The sequence below is a fragment of the Salvelinus sp. IW2-2015 genome, linkage group LG20, assembly GCF_002910315.2.
Source record: "Salvelinus sp. IW2-2015 linkage group LG20, ASM291031v2, whole genome shotgun sequence".
Lineage (NCBI taxonomy): Eukaryota > Metazoa > Chordata > Actinopteri > Salmoniformes > Salmonidae > Salvelinus > Salvelinus sp. IW2-2015.
In genome coordinates, this window is record NC_036860.1 from 54,169,455 (window position 1) to 54,187,871 (window position 18,417).

Genomic DNA, 18,417 nt, shown 5'->3' on the forward strand with positions numbered 1-18,417 from the left:
CACACACACACACACACACACACACACACACACACACACACACACACACACACACACACACACACACTGGCACTCCTGGACTAGGGGTGAGAAGTCTATCAGCAGCAGATGAATGATAAGTTGGTTAGTGTGAGAGATATGAAAGAGATAGGAGATTATGTTATGAAATCTAAGTGTGGAACCGTGCGTTTGCCTCTGCATGACCATGACAAGAGGAATAAGCTGGACTGATCTAAACCAGCCGGTTAGGCAGGAACACAACCCAATCTAATGGAAGGATTTTACTTGCTATTTGCTATTTATCTGTTGGAGTAACTTCAAACAAAAAGGAGAAGGGAAATATGTATTTTATGAATTGCAAAAAAAAAAGTGTAGTTTCTTTGAGCTTTGTGGGAAATGTGTTTAACATTCAGACAGGGATGTCTACCATGGCAGCTTGAATTCCCTGACCCTGTTTGGTCTTGGCATAGAGGCCTTTTGTCAGTCATCTTATTAGAGCCACAACATGATTGGCTAAGGGCCGCTGGCACCCGCCCAGTAGAGGAAGAAGTGCAGTGCTGCTGGGCTGTGGAGCTGTGTTGTTGAACAGCACTGTGCTCGGGGGTTGTGTTGAAGGCCTGTGTTGTGGCAGAAGGTTGCCCTGTGTGTTCAGGAGGTGGTGTGGGCTTGGTCTACTGGGAAAGAGTACAATACTCTGCCACTGTGTGGTTGGCCTCTAGGGTTGTAGTGTGCTCAGGGAGTTGTGTTGCTGGACTGTGCTGGGCTGTTTTGTTGCCAGTGCTGTGATCTTTGGTAGAACAGAGACTTTTATACAGATGTAGGATCTTAATTTGACCTGTATTGTTGCAGCAAAATAATCCTGCAGCAACAGGATGTTACAGTTTAGTCCATAATGTTGCTTGATTGATGGTTAGGCTATTAGCTGGTCAAAAGGAGGATACATGAAAAGTGGAATACTGTTTATATAATCAAATGTGTTTTAGTGCAGATTTTCAGTGAATTTATGTAAATCATCAAGCTCTGCATTTTGTTGCTGAAAATTCTCAGCAACAAAAGAGTGATCAAATTAAGATCCTACATCTGTAGGCCAACACGTACAATATACAGAGCGATGTATGCATATAAATAAATAAATAATGGCATTTAGCACACGCTTTTATCCAAAGCGACAATCATAGAAACACGGACTGACACAGAGATACTGTAGGCAGATGGATATCGTAAAAGGGATGAATGAGAAAGAAATTAGTGTGAATAGACAATGCAAATTAAGTTTCTGATTTCCCCAGAAACAAGTCCATTGCAAATTATCCCATTTGGAGCAGTTTAGCTGTCACGCCCTGACTTTAGTTATATTTGCTTTCTTTATTATTTGGTTAGGTCAGGGTGTGACAAGGGTGGTTTGTTTAGTTTTTGTCTTGTCTAGGGTTTTTTGGTTATCTATGGGGATTTTGTATTGTCTAGGGGTATGTAGGTTTATGGTGGCCTGAATGGGTTCCCAATCAGAGACAGCTGTTTATCGTTGTCTCTGATTGGGGAGCCTATTTAGGTTGCCATTTTCCATGTTGGTTTTGTGGGTAGTTGTCCATGTTTAGTTGCCTGGATGCACTATGTTGGCGGTTGGATATTTATTGTTTTGTTGGCGACATCGTTAAATAAATAAAGAAGTATGTACGCTCAAACCGCTGCGCCTTGGTCCACTCCTTTAAACGGCCGTGACATTTGCGGTATGTAATATTGGAAAAAGAAGAATGAGTKAGTACTACATATAAACAACACTCACCTCTTATATACAAAGCATGATGTACTAGCATAATCAAGCACTGTATGCTGATGGTGGTTTGCAGTTGGTCATTACAAAATGGGGCAGTTCAACTTAACCACCTGAGGTAATTTGCAAAAAATACAGTGTGAGAAAGTATGAATGACTGCGTGGTTATTTTCTGTATCTTAGGTCGATTTAATTTCACATCTGTACTGTAGCATTCAGAACTTTAGAGGAACACCCACGCACACCCACACCGTGCAAACCCAAGGTCACTTTTGATCCTGCTCTATACCTTCCCCCTCTTTTGTTGGCACTGAGCAATATGTTGTTTATGATGCCTCCACCTGGGTAGGCACTCATCTCTCTCTCCAGGAAGACTGTAAACCCCCAACCAACACACACCATTGTTTTTTTTAAGGATATATTCACAACACTGAAATGTAATTTGTGTCAAAGGTAACATCTACAGTGGCAAGAAAGTATGTGAACCCTTTGGAAATACCTGGATTTCTGCTTAAATTGGTTATCAAATTTGACCTGATCTTCATCTAGGTCACAACAATAGACAAACAGTCAATTTAAAACTAACACACAATTACATGTTTTAATGTCTTTATTGAACACACCATGTAAACATTCACAGTGCAGGGTGGGACAAGTATGTGAACCCTTGGATTTAATAACTGGTTGACCCTCCTTTGGCAGCAATAACCTCAACCAAATGTTTTCTGTAGTTGCGGATCAGGCCTGCACAACGGTCAGGAGGAATTTTTGACCATTCCTCTTTACAAAACTGTTTCAGTTCAGCAATATTATTGGGATGCATGGTGTGAACTGCTCTCGGTCATGCCACGGAATCTCAATAGGGTTGAGGTCAGGACTCTGACTGGGCCACTCCAGAAGGGGTATTTTCTTGTGTTGAAGCCATTCTGTTGAATTACTTTTGAGTCATTGTCCTGTTGCATCATCCAACTTCTGTTGAGCTTCAATTGGTGGACAGAGCCTAACATTCTCCTGCAAAATGTCTTGATAAACTTGAATTCATTTTTCCGTCGGATAGCAAGCTGTCCAGGCCCTGAGGCAGCAAAGCAGCCCCAAACCATGATGCTCCATCCACCATACTTTACAGTTGGGATGAGGTTTTGATGTTGATGTGCTGTGGAGAAAAAAAGGCACGTGTGTTCCTTCCAAACAACTCAACAGTAGTTTCATCTGTCCACAGAATATTTTGCCAGTAGTACTGTGGAACATCCAGGTGCACTTTGGCAAACTTCAGACATGCAACAATGTTTTTTTTGGACAGCAGTGGCTTCTTCCGGGGTGTCCTCCCATGAACACCATTCTTGTTTAGTGTTTTACATATCGTAGACTTGTCAGATGTTAGCATGTTCCAGAGATTTCTGTAAGTCTTTAGCTGACACTATAGGATTCTTCTTAACCTCATTGAGCATTCTGCGCTGTGCTCTTGCAGTCATCTTTGCAGGACAGTCACTCCTAGGGAGAGTAGCAACAGTGCTGAACTTTCTCCATTTTATAGACAATTTGTCTTACCGTGGACTGATAAACATCAAGGCTTTTAGAGATACTTTTGTAACCCTTTCCAGCTTTATGCAAGTCAACAATTCTTAATCTTAGATCTACTGAGATCTTTTCTTCGAGGCATGGTTCACATCAGGCAATGCTGCTTGTGAATAGCAATCTCAAATTTTGTGAGTTCTTTTTTTTTTTATAGGGCAAGGCAGATCTAACCAACATCTCCATTCTCGTCTCACTGATTGGACTCCAGGTTATCTGACTCCTGACTTCAATTAGCTTTTGGAGAAGTAATTAGACTATGGGTTCACATACTTTTTCCAACCTACAGTGCACTGTGAATGTTTAAATTATGTATTCAATATAGACAAGAAAAATACAATTTGTTATTAGTTTAAGCACACTATTTGTCTATTGTTGTGACTTAGATGAAGATCAGATTGAATTTGATGACCAATTTATGCAAAAATCCAGGTAATTCCAAAGGGTTCACATACTTTTTCTTGCCACTGTTGTTTCTCAGAGCAGTGAAGATATTCTTACCTGAAATGAGCTCAAAATAGAACAGGAAAAGAGAAGATGGATTGGCAGGACCAAGGAGAGAATAAGGAAATGGACAATAGAATATCGGCGTATAGGATAGAAGGCCTTCAATGTCTCCAGTAACTTATTCCCTGTTGTGTCCAACTTCAGCATGTGCAATAACTATATCATTGCTGTGCAGACACAGTTGAAGTATGAGCCTAGTAGTGAAGGATTATAGTTGAGCTTTTGGGTAAAAACACAACTGTTGCAACTGGAAACACACTCAGACATCAGATGGGCTATTGCATGTAGCCCTTGTTTGAACACAGGAGTTTGAGACATATTCCATGGTGCATGWTCTCCGATGCACCATGGGTGTTATTCAATCATGTAACATTTCACAATCCTCATTTTTCACACAAACATAGGCTGCTGTGGATAAAAAGTGTGGTGGAAAAATGCACACAACAGTAAGGGAATAGGACAACAGGTGAGCATTTGACCTTGGATAATAATCTCTAATCTGTGGCCTTGATCAGGGTTCATTGGAATGCCTTAGTGTCAAAGAGTACATTAAGGTCACTACACTGTAGTTGCGTTGGAGTACCAGGRAGTGATATTAACATGAGATAATGAACACTGCTGACAAACAGCCAGGTGAGACTGTAGGCATCAGTGCTGCCACTTTGAGGAACACAGTGGAACTGCACATCAATTAGCCAACCATCCAAAACTACTGTAGTTCTGCAAGCCACACCATTTTACAGTATGTTATGCCAGTCCTTTAGAAGTCTGTCCATATTCTATCTAACCCTTCCCATATCTTTAACTAATTTCTAGTTCGTTAATATATCTTTATGAACTAACCCAGCTGTCATCTGTACTTCACAGTGACCTTAGGCCATCTTTTACATAACACATGTTTTGATCCACCACCATACACTCTGACTTCGTGTGCGAGCTCTGACTGTGAAGGGGTGAGAGACGTTCAGCACTTTCCTATTTGTATACAGTATATGCCCTTCTGTGGGAATCCTCTGGTTTACACAACTGAGTAACAGGTGCTGTAGCTGCCCCTATAGTCCTCTACCCTCTATCCCCTCCTTCCTTGCTCTCTCTCTCCCTTCTGTACTCTTCATCTTCCCCACTGCTTTTGCCATCACCCACTATCCTTCTCTTGCCCTCTGCCTCTCCCTCTCTCCTTACCAAGGTATCTCCTTGAGGTTCTTCTCTTTTCAGACACCCTCTTCCCATTMGCCACTGACATGACAGCATACATTGAACATGAGTGTTAATCCTGACATTCCCTGTTTGTGGCACCCTGCTCCATCTCTGCAGAGAGAGAGAGCATCCCATTGACTCAGACTAATTATCCAAATCTAAAGTCTCTGTCTCTCTCTACTGGCCTCCACATGTACTGAAACAAAATACTGTATCATGCATTTGCATCTACCCTTCCTGTAAATTCCTTCAAAGGTAGGCTGTACTGCTTTTTGACTTTGATACATCAGATGGCGCAGAGACAATCGTATCCCCCTCGCATTTCTCATGGCAAGTAACACACTACCAGCCAGTAAAACGTTGGAAGTATTGATGAGAATTTCTATAAATATAATTTGAAATTTAAAGATTAGGATTTACACTGATTTTACCCGGCTTACCACGTCTGCAGTTTTATAGGTTTTCCATAATTAGGACCAAGACCAGATGGGTTGATCCCCCGCTTTACTTTTTGTATTTGTTTCAACGTGTGTGTACAGTGCCAGTCAAAAGATTGGGTACACCTACTCATTCAAGGGTTTTTATTTACTATTTTCTACAATGTAGAATAATAGTGAAGACAATAAAACTATGAAATAACACATTTGCACATTCTTGGCCTTCTCTCAACCAGTTTGAGGTAGTCGCCTGGAATGCATTTAAATTAACAGGTGAGCCTTGTTAAAAGTTCATTTGTGGAATTTTTCCTTAATGCGTTCGCAAAAACCATCAAGCACTATGATAAAATTGCCTCATGAGGGCCACAGGAAAAGAAGACTCAAAGTTACCTCTGCTGCAGAGGATACGTTCATTAGAGTTAACTGCACCTCAGAAATTGCAGCCCAAATAAATGCTTCACAGAGATAAAGTAACAGACACATCTCAACATCAACTTTTCAGAGGAGACTGCGTGAATCAGGCCTTCATGGTTGAATTTCTGCAACGAAACTACTAAAGGACACCAATAATGATTAGAGACTTGCTTGGGCCAAGAAACACAAGCAATGGACATTAGACCATGTGGAAATCTGTCCTTTGGTCTGATGAGTGCAAATTAGAGATTTTTGGTGCCAACCACCGTGTCTTTGTGAGACGCGAGTAGGTAAACGGATGATCTCCGCATGTGTGGTTCCCACCGTGAAGCATGGAGGAGGAGGTGTGATGGTATGGGGGTGCTTTGCTTGTGACACTGTTAGTGATTTTATGTAGAATTCAAGGCACACTTAACCAGCTGGCTACCACAGCATTCTGCAGCGATACGCCATCCCATTTGTTTAACACTTTTTTGGTTACGGCATGATTCCATATGTGTTATTTCATAGTTTTGATGTCTTCACTATTATTCTACAATGTAGAAAATGGTAATAATAAAGAAAAACCCTTGAATGAGTAGGTTTCAACTTTTGACTGGTACTGTATATATATTTTTTATTTTGAATACACGTTTTGGTTTACTTTAATTGGATATTACTTATTTGAACTTAAAATATATCGAATTTCCATGTTCCAATAGTTATTCTTTGTAGCCAGTAATTTCACTTTAATAGGCTATTTGAATGAAGGTGCTGCAGTAGGCCTAGCCTATGCTGTGCAACCTATTGGGATAATTGAGGATCAAATAAACATGATCCATATTTGTAACTCAACCCTAAAATGTAAATGAAACTTTTTGAAATATGAAATGCTATTACAAATGTCCCATGGACAATACAGGCTAATTGTCTTTTAACCTTCACAGATATACATTAGTACAATTGAACTGAACTATGATAGCCTGTCATTTTATCTCCCGTCCTGTAGAAWTTGGGCTAAATAACACTTTCGCTGGATTTTATTAGTGAAAAAGATTATGGTGGTGAGGTGCTCAAATTGGAATCAGAGCAGTTGTCGATTCTCCCTATCGGAATACTGGGATTGAGCCAATTAACACACACATACGTACACACACGCACACACGCAAGCGAGCATCACAATGCTGATCAGAGACAGCAACCTCCTCCCCACACCCCTCCTTCTTTCACTCATACACAGACACTCCGCTAGAGCAAACACAACGGCTCCACTTTGTGAAGGAAAGAGGACAATTCAGTTGATTATTTAAAGGAAAATGTGGCTATTTTCTAACTGAAACCCTTTTTGGTTATGGAGTGCGTTTTGGTCATGGACTGCGCATTTTTGTGTATAGTGCGTCGCTCAGATGGACCTCCGAGGCGCGAAGAAACGGCTGTCGGGGACATGGCAGGTGACATGCCTAGCTCTCATCGTATGTTTCCTGGATTTTGTTTGGTCTCAGAATCGTTATTCAATCCCTGAGGAACTGGAACATGTGGTTTATGTTGGAAATATAGCCGAGGATTTGGCTTGGGTTTAGACGTGGAGAGACTGTGCGCAGGTTCAGAATAGTTTCGGGCACAAAAAAAATACTTTGAGGTGAATTTAGAAAATTATTTTATTTGTAAACGAAATAATTGATAGAGGAGCTGTGTAAACAGTCTCTCTTGCTCTTTCCATTTGCCATGGTAATCGAAAATCCTTTGGAAATATTCAGGGTTGAGGTGGATATTTTAGATGTAAACGATAACTCTCCCAGTTTTCCGTGGAGCGAGTTTAATCAAGATATATCCGAGGTGGCGGTACCCGGGTATGGGGTCAATTTGTATTGAATTCAAAATAAAAGACAAACCGTTTCTCCAAAACTAGCGGACCAATGGAGACTCATTGTCTAGGCTTCCCTCAACCCCGCCCTTCACGGAACAACATGCCAACAACTCGCAATCAGAAAGAATGGCAGTGAAAGCAAAGAAACAGACATCGAAAGCTAAGATACGAGTAGCGTAACAAAGGTCGTACATTTTATTAAATGTTGTAAAACTTTATTTAACGAGGCAAGTCAGTTAAGAACAAATTCTTATTTATACATGCAGGCAAGAGCGTRAGCAAAATGTATTCAATAGGATTGGTTGCTGGGAAAGTTTAACCGAAAATTGCATTCGTTTTCAAATAAATGATAAAAATATGTTATAGTTTTGTTCTCGCTTTAAAATGATTTGCGTACAAGTTTTTGGGTTGCTTTTGATATCTTACTTTTGTTTACAGTTCTATACTTTTTGCTTTACATTTTTGGGTTTTTGATTTCAACATCCATTATTTCACCCGTCCTCGACAAYGTTTACATTCTCAACTTTATTTTTCATGTTCACGATTTTATTTTGAATTCAATACATATGGCGTGAAATTGACCTCATACCCGGGTCCCGTTTCCCCCGCTGGAGAGTTCGCCGGACTTGGACGTTGGCAGCGACTCTTTCCGCTCCTATCTGCTGACTGAACGGCCGTTTCGTCCTGGACACCCAGACGCCTAGCGTTAGCAGTAAGTTTGCGGAGTTGGTCCTGGAGAGCCCGTTGGCCACAGAGCAGCAGAATACGCACCAAATGGTGCTGACGGCTGTGGATGGAAGCTCGCCAGAGGTCCAGGACAGCGCAGATCAATATAACAGTTAAAKATGCAAATGACAACGCGCCTGTGTTCGACCAGTCTTTCTACAGAGGGAAGCTTGTGGAAAACGCACCGAAGGACACTGTTGTGATTAAACTAAACGCATCGGATTTGGATGAGGGTCCAAACGCGGAAATCACATACACTTTCAGCGGGCATGCACCCATTTCTGTGCGCGAGATTTTCAGCATGGATTCGCGCACTGGAGAGATCAGAGTGAAAGGGGTCGTAGATTACGAAAAAGACAGGATGCATTAAATATATGTGCAAGCCAGGGACAAGGGCTCCTCGGCAGTGGCCGTGCACTGTACGATTCTGGTGAATATCATAGATGTGAATGACAACCTCCCGGAGGTGATTTTGACATCAGTGTCCACACCTGTCCAAGAGGACGGACCACCCGGGACTGTGATTGCTGTCATGGACAAGGACTCAGGTGAAAATGGGAACGTTGACTGTGAAATTCCAGATCATGTCCCAGCTCCACTCTTAAGAATTATTACACTTTGGTAACTTGTGATTTTTTTGGGGGGGACCAAGAGACCATTCCTGACTACAACATCACTCACAGCACGGGAAATGGGCGCGTCTCCCTTGTTCACAAGGACAACTATTTTAGTGCAAGTGTCAGACATGAATGACAACGCACCCCGATTCAAGCAGCCATCATACACCGTATATTTGAGAGAGAATAACGCACCAGGAGCCTCAATTTGTTCGGTTACTGCCCTGGATCCAGATTCGGACAAATGCCTATCTTTCTTACTCTATTCTGGAAGGTGATATACAGGGGTGATATACAGGGAATGCCGGTGTCCACCTACGTCTTCATAAACTCAGACAATGGAAATATGTACGCCCTACGTTCTTTTGACAATGAGCAGCTAAGAAACTTTCACATTTTAGTCCAAGCACAAGATGCCGGTTTCCCTCCCCTGAGCAACAATGTTACTGTGACGGTCTTTATTTTGGACCAAAATACGCGGTGCTTAGCGCCCAGAGACACTACTATCTCGTTCACGTTTCTGATGGCTATTATCGTTTTGGCCCGGATAAGGGCATACAGGGACAGACCTTCCATTCGAGGATTTAATTTCTCTGAGTGGATGCTGTGTGTTCCGATCTGAGGCTACCGCTGATGTGATTAAGAAGTCCAACCTGAATTTGCAGATAACCACAGGCGCCAAATGATCCACGAACTGCGATGAGGCAAACATGCAACGGCCCCCTTTCACAGGCATACTACTTCAAGATGTGTCTGACCCAGGAATCATCAAAGAGCGATTTCATGTTCCTAAAGCCATGCAGCCCGATAACTGCAACTCCACAGAAGGATAACGCCAAGGGCGCAGACTACATCGAGTTGGAACGCACAGGACCTCCGCAACCTGATAGTGATCAACGGAGCAAATACTCCGAACGATGTATACTGTTTCAAACTTAATCACATCAGACACAATTTTAAAATTGTAATGCATCATTTTATTTGTATCCGATTTCGGTCATTGTCATGCTTTTTCAACAAATAAGAAGCATTGCAAAGATGGGATAAAACGAATGGAAAACAAGTATGCATGAGTCAGAAACGCTGTAGTTATGTAGACTGATTTTTATTTTTATTTTTTAGAAGTCATACTATTAGAATTATGCGTGAAGATTCTGTATTGAAGAAAATAGCCTACTATCAGGAGCGAGTGAGTAAGCATCAGGAGCGAACGAGACTCGAGTTTAATCATGGGCCTAGACCTAGATAGTTCATGGGTAGCCTATCCACTAATAATTTGAATATAGTAATTGTGTATTTTATAGATTTATATAAAGAGGTCATGTGAAGTATTCCGTGTAATAAGCAAAACAATGTATAGTTATGCTAATTACCTCAACAATCCAACAATATCAATTTGTTTGCTGAAGAATAAACTGACGTTGCAAGGCCTTTCGAGTTAGTAGTGCATGACGTGTGGAACTCATACATTATAGATAAAATAATGAATGCATCCGAATAAAAGTAATTCAAGTACTACATCATTTAAAAAAAATACAGATTTGCATACATATATTTGCAATTACTGACTGGGGATGGTGTCTCACTTGCAACTTTAGATAATCTGCCTCTTCCTAGGGATGCTCCATTGTGCCGCAGGGGGGCAATAGCTGCATACATGGGTATATTAACTGTAGTGTATTGCAAGAATGAAACGACTCTACTGMCCGTTTTTTCCGATTCATTGTAGTACTAGTGTGTGTTTCTTTCTTCCAAATAGCAATTTAAACTACCCACTGCATATTAAATAATGTAATGTTTCTCACAATCAAATTTATTTTCTGGCAATTATATGTAATTAATGTGGTCTATCATTTCTGCTGTATTGCTAACCTTACTGTTTCAATTTCTCCGCTCAAGCAAGCGAACATTGACTGAACATTCAGCACATGGCTACTGCACACTGAAGCCTGTGCCCAGAGSAGAACTGAACTCATTTTCTACATTTGGAAAGAAGAGGTCCGTCTCTAGCTATGACCCAAGYTTGAGCAGAGAGAGGACAATCTGATCAACAGTGACTTTTCTAAATGTATAGTGGGACAGACTGTGCATACAATTCAAGGTCATTTTTTTGTGAATGCTTACTAACTATTAATATCAWCAACCCATAAATCATAACCCTCTGTGAATAATGAAAATGAAAATATTTTGTCTGTTTGAATCCATGCTCATTCGAACGTATAATTTACAACATTACACCATAGTATTTTGTCTCAATACAGCCGTGTCTGTCAATGCTATCCCTTTTAATTCACATGTCCAATCCTAGTTTAGGATGAGGGTGGTGATGATGATTGTAATGGCAATTATAGCCACTTGTGGTGAAAATGATCTGAGGATATTCCATCTACAGATTATGCATTGCATTCTGATGCAATTATTTACAGGTATGCACAGTGCCTTCCACATGTTTTTACATTACAGCCTTATTCTAAAATGTATTTAAAAAAAAATTMTCATCAATCTACACACAATACCCCACATTGACAAGGCAAAAAGAGGTTTGTAGAAACTTTTGCAATGTATTAAACAAACAACTGAAATATCACATTTACGTAAGTATTCAGACCCTTTACTCTATACTTTGTTGAAGCACCTTTGGCAGCAATTACCGCCTCGAGTCTTCTTGGGTATGATGCTACAAGCTTGTATTTGGGGATTTTCTCCCAATCTTCTCTGCAGATCTTCTCATGCTCTGTCAGGTTGGATGGGGAGAGTTGCTGCACAGCTATTTTCAGGTCACTCCAGAGATGTTTGATCGGGTTCAAGTCCGGGCTCTGGCTGGGCCACTCAAGAACATTCAGAGACTTGTCCCGAAGGCACTCCTGCATTGTCTTGGCTGTGTGCTTAGGGTCGTTGTCCTGTTGGAAGGTGAACGTCCGCTCTGGAGCAGGTTTCCATCAAGAATCTCTAATTTTATCCGATCACCTTTGCCTCGATCCTGTCTAGTCTCCCAGTCCCTGCTGCTGAACCCCCCCCCCCCCCCCACAAGCATGATGCTGCCACAACCATGCTTCACCTTAGGGGTGGTGCCAGGTTTCCTGCAGATGTGACGCTTGGCATTCAGGCCAAAGAGTTGAATCTTGGTTTCATCAGAGCAGAGAATATTGTTTCTCATGGTCTGAGAGTCTTTAGGTGCCTTTTGGCAAACTCCAAGTGGGCTGTCATGTGCATTTTATTGAGGAGTGGCTTCCGTCTGGCCACTCTACTATAAAGACCTGATTGGTGGAGTGCTGCAGAGATGGTTGTCTTTCTGGAAGGTTCTCCCATCTCCACAGAGGAATTCCAGAGTTCTCCGAGTGACCAGCGGGTTCTTGGTCACCTCCCTGATCAAGGCCCTTCTCTCCAAGTTGCTCAGTTTGGCCGGGCGGCCAGCTCAATTAAGAGTCTGTGTTTCCAAACTTCTTCCATTTAAGAATGATGGAGGCCACTGTGTTCTTGGGGAACGTAAATGCTGCAGATATATTTTGGTACCCTTCCCCAGATCTGTGTCTTAACATAATCCTGTCTCGGAGCTCTACGGACAATTCCTTTGACCTAATGGCTTGGTTTTTGCTCTGACGTGCACTGTCAACTGTGGGACCTCATATAGACAGGTGTGTGCCTTTCCAAATCCTGTCCAATCAATTGAATTTATCACAGGTGGAGTACAATCAAGTTGTAGAAACATCTCAAGGATGATCAATGGAAACAGGATGCACCTGAGCTCAATTTGGAGTCCATAGCAAAGGGTCTGAATACTTAAGTACTTTTATTTTTTATAAATGATTGAAAACATTTCTCAACCTATTGTGTGTAGATTGCTGAGGAATTTTTGCAATTTAATCAATTATAGAACAAGGCTGTAATGCATCAAAATGTGGAAAAAGTCAAGGGATCTGAATACTGTTTGAAGGCACTATGTCATTGTTTTCCTTTATACCTTATGTTTGGCTTCATAAACATTTCTATCATGTATACAATCAGATGTATGCTGATTTTATTTTGATCAATGTGTTAGGTCGGGTATACTGGACACACACAGCCTTATGATTCAGTCTGGGACGTAGACCTGCAGTGTGGCGCTGTCCATGCGATATGGTGCAGAATTTACTCATAGACAATTGCTGTGACGTTAACATCTGAGATTATTGCATCAAAAGTTAGTAATTCTATTATCTGTTGCCCTGGGATTCACAGACATCCCACTGGGCACATTTCAATGTGGAAATTTGGGGGTAACACTTTATTTTAAGGGTCAGTAATAAACCATTTATAACGCAATTATAAGGCATTTACAGTTTGCTCACCATTTATTAATCATTTGTAAATGCTAGTTAGCTAGTGTCGTGGAAAATCGGTTCAAATATAACGCTTACAAGAACTTGTGAAATCAAAATAGGCTTTTAATACAGAGTATAGACAGCCTGGAATGGTCCGCGGAACACACACCGCTTTCCAGAGCCCCGGCTCCTGTATTTATCCACATATAGCATATGGGTCCAACCCATATGCAAATAACCATTATTCCCCTAATTCTCCTGCCACCATTATCTTTTAGTTCAGGCTTCCTGCTTGTTCACGCCCAATAACGCCCATATCTGCTTTCAGTTTAGATTATAATGGTGGCAAGACCCTTGCTTGTCCTAAAAATAATATATGTCCATCTATCCTATAGGCCTATGTCTTGACCCTGTATTTAGCTCAGTGTCTCAGTGTGTTCTCTGGTATGTGTGCCCTTATTAGGATCAGCAGACTATGTGTCTCCTCTATCCTTAGTGTGTCCAGTTGTCCTAGGCGCCTATGTGTCGCCTTCTCTTCGTGTGGTCTGTTTTTAATGTTCAGCTGTCCTATACGTCTGTGTCTCATTTACTCCTACACTAGTTATTCACACATGTATATAAAGTTACTTAAACATCCTGTGTTGTGTGCTTGTTTTTTTTTTTACCAGGTACAGAAGGAATGTTTATCTTTTTGACTTTAAACATTTACTAATCATTAGTAATGATTAATAAATGGTGAACTCAATTTACTAATGGCTTAAGTGATTTACGACGGACCCTTGATATAAAGAGTTGCCAATTTGGATAATATTTGGTTGAAACGTTTATCAATGCGATAAAAAGCACAAAGTACAACAATTCCAATTGAAAGACTTTATTTTTATTTTTGGTGTAGTAGTCATTTAAGTGTGTTATCACTGCACTTTCAACCATTTTAAAAGCAAAACAATGTTCAAATAATACAATATCTGATATTTTGTATTTATACAACTTAATATGCTATCACTGTGCTTCATCTAATAGCACAACCACATGATCTGGATTGCAGTTGAAATTACATTAAAAGTACATAGTGCAATTGATCAATGTTTGAGATTCTGCGCAGATTATTATAGCAATTGTGAAGATGTCCACGGACCTGAGCTTTGCATGATATCTTGAACATGCACGTCTTGTGAATACATAAGAATTTGAAAGGTACAGTAACCCCCCCCCCTCCAGGATCAATGTGTAATTGCTGACACAAAAAAATATACGTTTGGAGAAAATACATGTAGGTGGATGATGGCCATGCTTAGGGTAACAAACTAATAAAGAAAAAAAATGGTTTCATTTGACAGATTTTTGGTTATTTAATAAAAAACATTTTATTTAGGATTTTTTCCCTGCTACCTGTGTAAGATGCCCCCCACCTTTTCCTTACACTCTTATGTACAGTTAAAATAAACCCGTCATTTGAATAAGCAAGATTTTAAATCCCATAAATCTTTTAAATTAAATTCAAGAGCAAATGGTTCACACACACACACACACACACACAGCAAATGAATCCCATCCCAGTTACATTTGAGCATAGCTCATGAGCCCACCTGTGACGCTGCTCGCTCCGTATCCAGTCCCCACAGCTAACAGAACTCGATACAGAACAAGCATTCTGCATCCTTCTTTTAGGGTGTTTGTGTTTTTTTTAACCCGAACAACCTTTTTCAGTGGCTCCACATTTACAGTGGGAATATATACAGTGGGATGAAAACATATTTGAACTGTATAGAATTACCTGGATTTCTGCATAAATTGGTCATACATTTTTTTTCTGATCTTTATCTAAGTCACAACAATAGACAAACACAGTCTGCTTAAACTAATAAAACACAAACCATTACAATTTTTCATGTCTTTATTGAACACACCGTGTTCACATTGCAGGTTGGAAAAAATATGTGAACACTAGGATTTAATTTATCTTTATTTAACTTGGCAAGTCAGTTGAGAACAATTTCTTATTTTCAATGATGGCCTAGGAACTGCCTTGTTCAGGGACAGAACAACAGATTTTTTACCTTGTCAGCTCGGGGATTTGATCTTGCAACCTTTCGGTTACTAGTCCAACGCTCTAACCACTAGGCTCCCTGCTGCCTCTAATAACAGGTTGACCCTCCTTTGGCAGCAATAACCTCAACCAAACAATTTCTGTAGTTGCAGATCAGACCTGCACAACAGTCAGGAGGAATTTTTGACCATTCCTCTTTACAAAACTGTTTCAGGTCCAGAATATTCTTGGGATGTCTCTCTTGAGGTCATGCCACAGCATCTCGATTGGGTTGAGGTCAGGACTGACTGGGCCATTCAAGAAAGAGTATTTTCTTCTGTTGATTGACTTCTGTCTTTTAGAGTTGTTGTCCTGTTGCATCACCTAACTTCTGTTGAGCTTCAATTGGCGGACAGATAGACTTACATTCTCCTGCAAAATGTCTTGATAAACTTGGGAATTCATTTTTCCATCAATGATAGCAAGCTGTCCAGGCCCTGAGGCAGTAAAGCAGCCACAAACCATGATGCTCCCTCCACCATACTTTACAGTTGGGATGAGGTTTTGATGTTGGTGTGATGTGCCTTTTTTTCTCCACATGTGTTGTGTGTTCCTTCCAAACAACACAAATTTAGTTTAATCTGTCCACCGAATATTTTGCCAGTAGCGCTGTGGAACATCCAGGTGCTCTTTTGCGTACTTCAGACATGCAGCAATGTTTTTTTTGGACAACAGTTGCTTCTTCCATGGTCTCCTCCCATGAACACCATTCTTGTTTAGTGTTTTACATATTGTAGACTTGTCAACAGAGATGTTAGCGTCTTCCAGAGATTTCCGTAAGTCTTTAGCTGACACTCTAGGATTCTTCTTAACCTCATTGAGCAKTCTGCGCTGTGCTCTTGCAGTCATCTTTGCAGGACGGTCACTCCTAGGGAGATTAGCAACAGTTTTGAAATTTCTCCATTTATAGACAATTTGTCTTACCGTGGACTGACTTTTAGAGATACTTTTGTAACCTTTTCCAGCTTCATGCAAGTCAACCATTCTTAATCTTCGGTCTTCTGAGATCTCTTTTTCTCAAGGCATGGTTCACATCAGGCAATGCTTCTTGTGAATAGCAAACTCAAATTTTGTGAGTTTTTTTATAGGACAGGGCAGCTCTAATCAAAATCTCCAATCTCGTCTCCTTGATTCGACTCCAGGTTAGTTGACTCCTGACTCCAATTAGCTTTTGGAGAAGTCATTAGCCTATGTGTTCTCACAGTTTTTCCAACCTACACTGTGAATGTTTAAATTGTGTTCAATATAGACAAGAAAAATACAATAATGAATTRCTTTTTCTTGCCACTGTATTTCCGAAAATGAGTGCTGAGCAAGGTCACTGGAGATCTGTGGGTCCTGGGTAGGCTGTGGGGTGGAGGTTGTGGTTGTGGCAGGTGTACTGTATAGGTCATGTGTGGGTAAAGCCAACAGCTCGAGCCAGACTGGTTGCTTGTGGGATACGGATGGGTAATTCTGGGTGCCGCTTCATAAAACAAGTCTATGTCTGCCAACCGACATTCTTTATTGAATGTGTTTTGGATTCCCATCCCCTCCGCCAGGTCAAAGGCACGATTTTGGATATCCCATGACGTAAGTCCGAAAAGGGCTCTTTCCATTKTTGGGATATGACTCAAAAGGTCACATTCAAAAGAGCCAGTGAAGACCGGTAACCCACCCAAATGGCTGTAGCCTGGGGTTTTGACCTGCTTGTCTCGGTGGTGCCTCAGGGTTTTGGGTGGCACAGTAAAAGCACAGGCAGCTGCTTTAATGCCCTCCCCATTTCAATAGCATTCAGGGCACAACGAAGAGCCTCTTCGTCATAGACACCACAATCATATATTTTCTTGTAAAATCTCATCTGAAAAGAAAAATATGAAAAGTATTTTAGGAACGGTGGAGAACCGACCCCTAATCTAGCCCTAACCCTGACTCCTGTTCTGACCCTAACCCCTATTCTGACCCTAAGCCTGACCCCTAACCCTAATCCTGCTAACTGGGGATGCTAACAGACATTAACTTATGTTAACTAGCTGGATAGCATTTATTTCACCTGAAACTTTGTGCACATATTGAATCATGTGTTGTTATATATACGTACACACATATATATATATATATATATGTACCAGTCAAAGTTTGGACACACCTACTCATTCAAGGATTTTTCTTTATTTTTACTATTTTCTACATTGTAGAATAATAGTGAAGTCATCAAAACTAGGAAATGACAAATATGAAATCATGTAGTAACCAAAAAAGTGTTAAACAAATCCAGATATATTTGAGGTTCTTCAAACTAGCCACCTTTTGCCTTGATGACAGCTTTGCATTGTTGGCATTCTCTCAACCAGCTTCACCTGGAATGCTTTTCTAACAGTCTTGAAGGAGTTCCCACATATGCTGAGCACTTGTTGGCTGCTTTTCCTTCCCTCTGCGGTCCAATTCATCCCAAACCATCTCAATTGGATTGAGTTCAGGGGATTGTGGAGGCCAGGTCATCTGATGCAGCACTCCATCACTCTCCTTCCTGGTCAAATAGCCCTTACACAGCCTGGAGGTGTGTTGGGTCATTGTCCTGTTGAAAAACAAATGATAGTCGCTGTTCCTTTTAGAAGATCCGTCATCGTCATACAGACAGAGGCTAATAACTGTGGCCAATAACTGTGGCTTGATATCGACATCGAGATTTATAATCACATTCTGGTGCATCATTTAAAACCGTAGCCTAAATCTTACAATAAATATCTGCATGCTCCATTTCTGAAAACAATAAGTGGGCTACATCTTAAAATGTTTAGATTTATAAACTTGGTGCACGCCCTAGACGCCATACCAAAGATGGTCTATTATCCAGACAAGATATTTTGGTGGATAAATCTTGATTACTGTGATTGGGTAAGCAGTACAATTTTTGCTATGAATGTGCATGAGAGAGTGAATGATTAGTATTCATAACTA

General features: G+C 40.8%; 1 long non-coding RNA gene and 1 pseudogene across 1 annotated transcript; both read left to right on the forward strand.

The window, feature by feature from the left end:
* Positions 1 to 7,117: 7,117 nt before the first annotated feature.
* On the forward strand, positions 7,118 to 14,024 carry LOC111982117 (uncharacterized). Its single transcript, XR_002879672.2, has 2 exons — positions 7,118 to 7,328; positions 10,987 to 14,024. It is a non-coding gene; the product is annotated as an uncharacterized lncRNA (long non-coding RNA).
* On the forward strand, positions 8,329 to 11,680 carry LOC139022689 (protocadherin-10-like; annotated as a pseudogene).
* Positions 14,025 to 18,417: the final 4,393 nt, after the last annotated feature.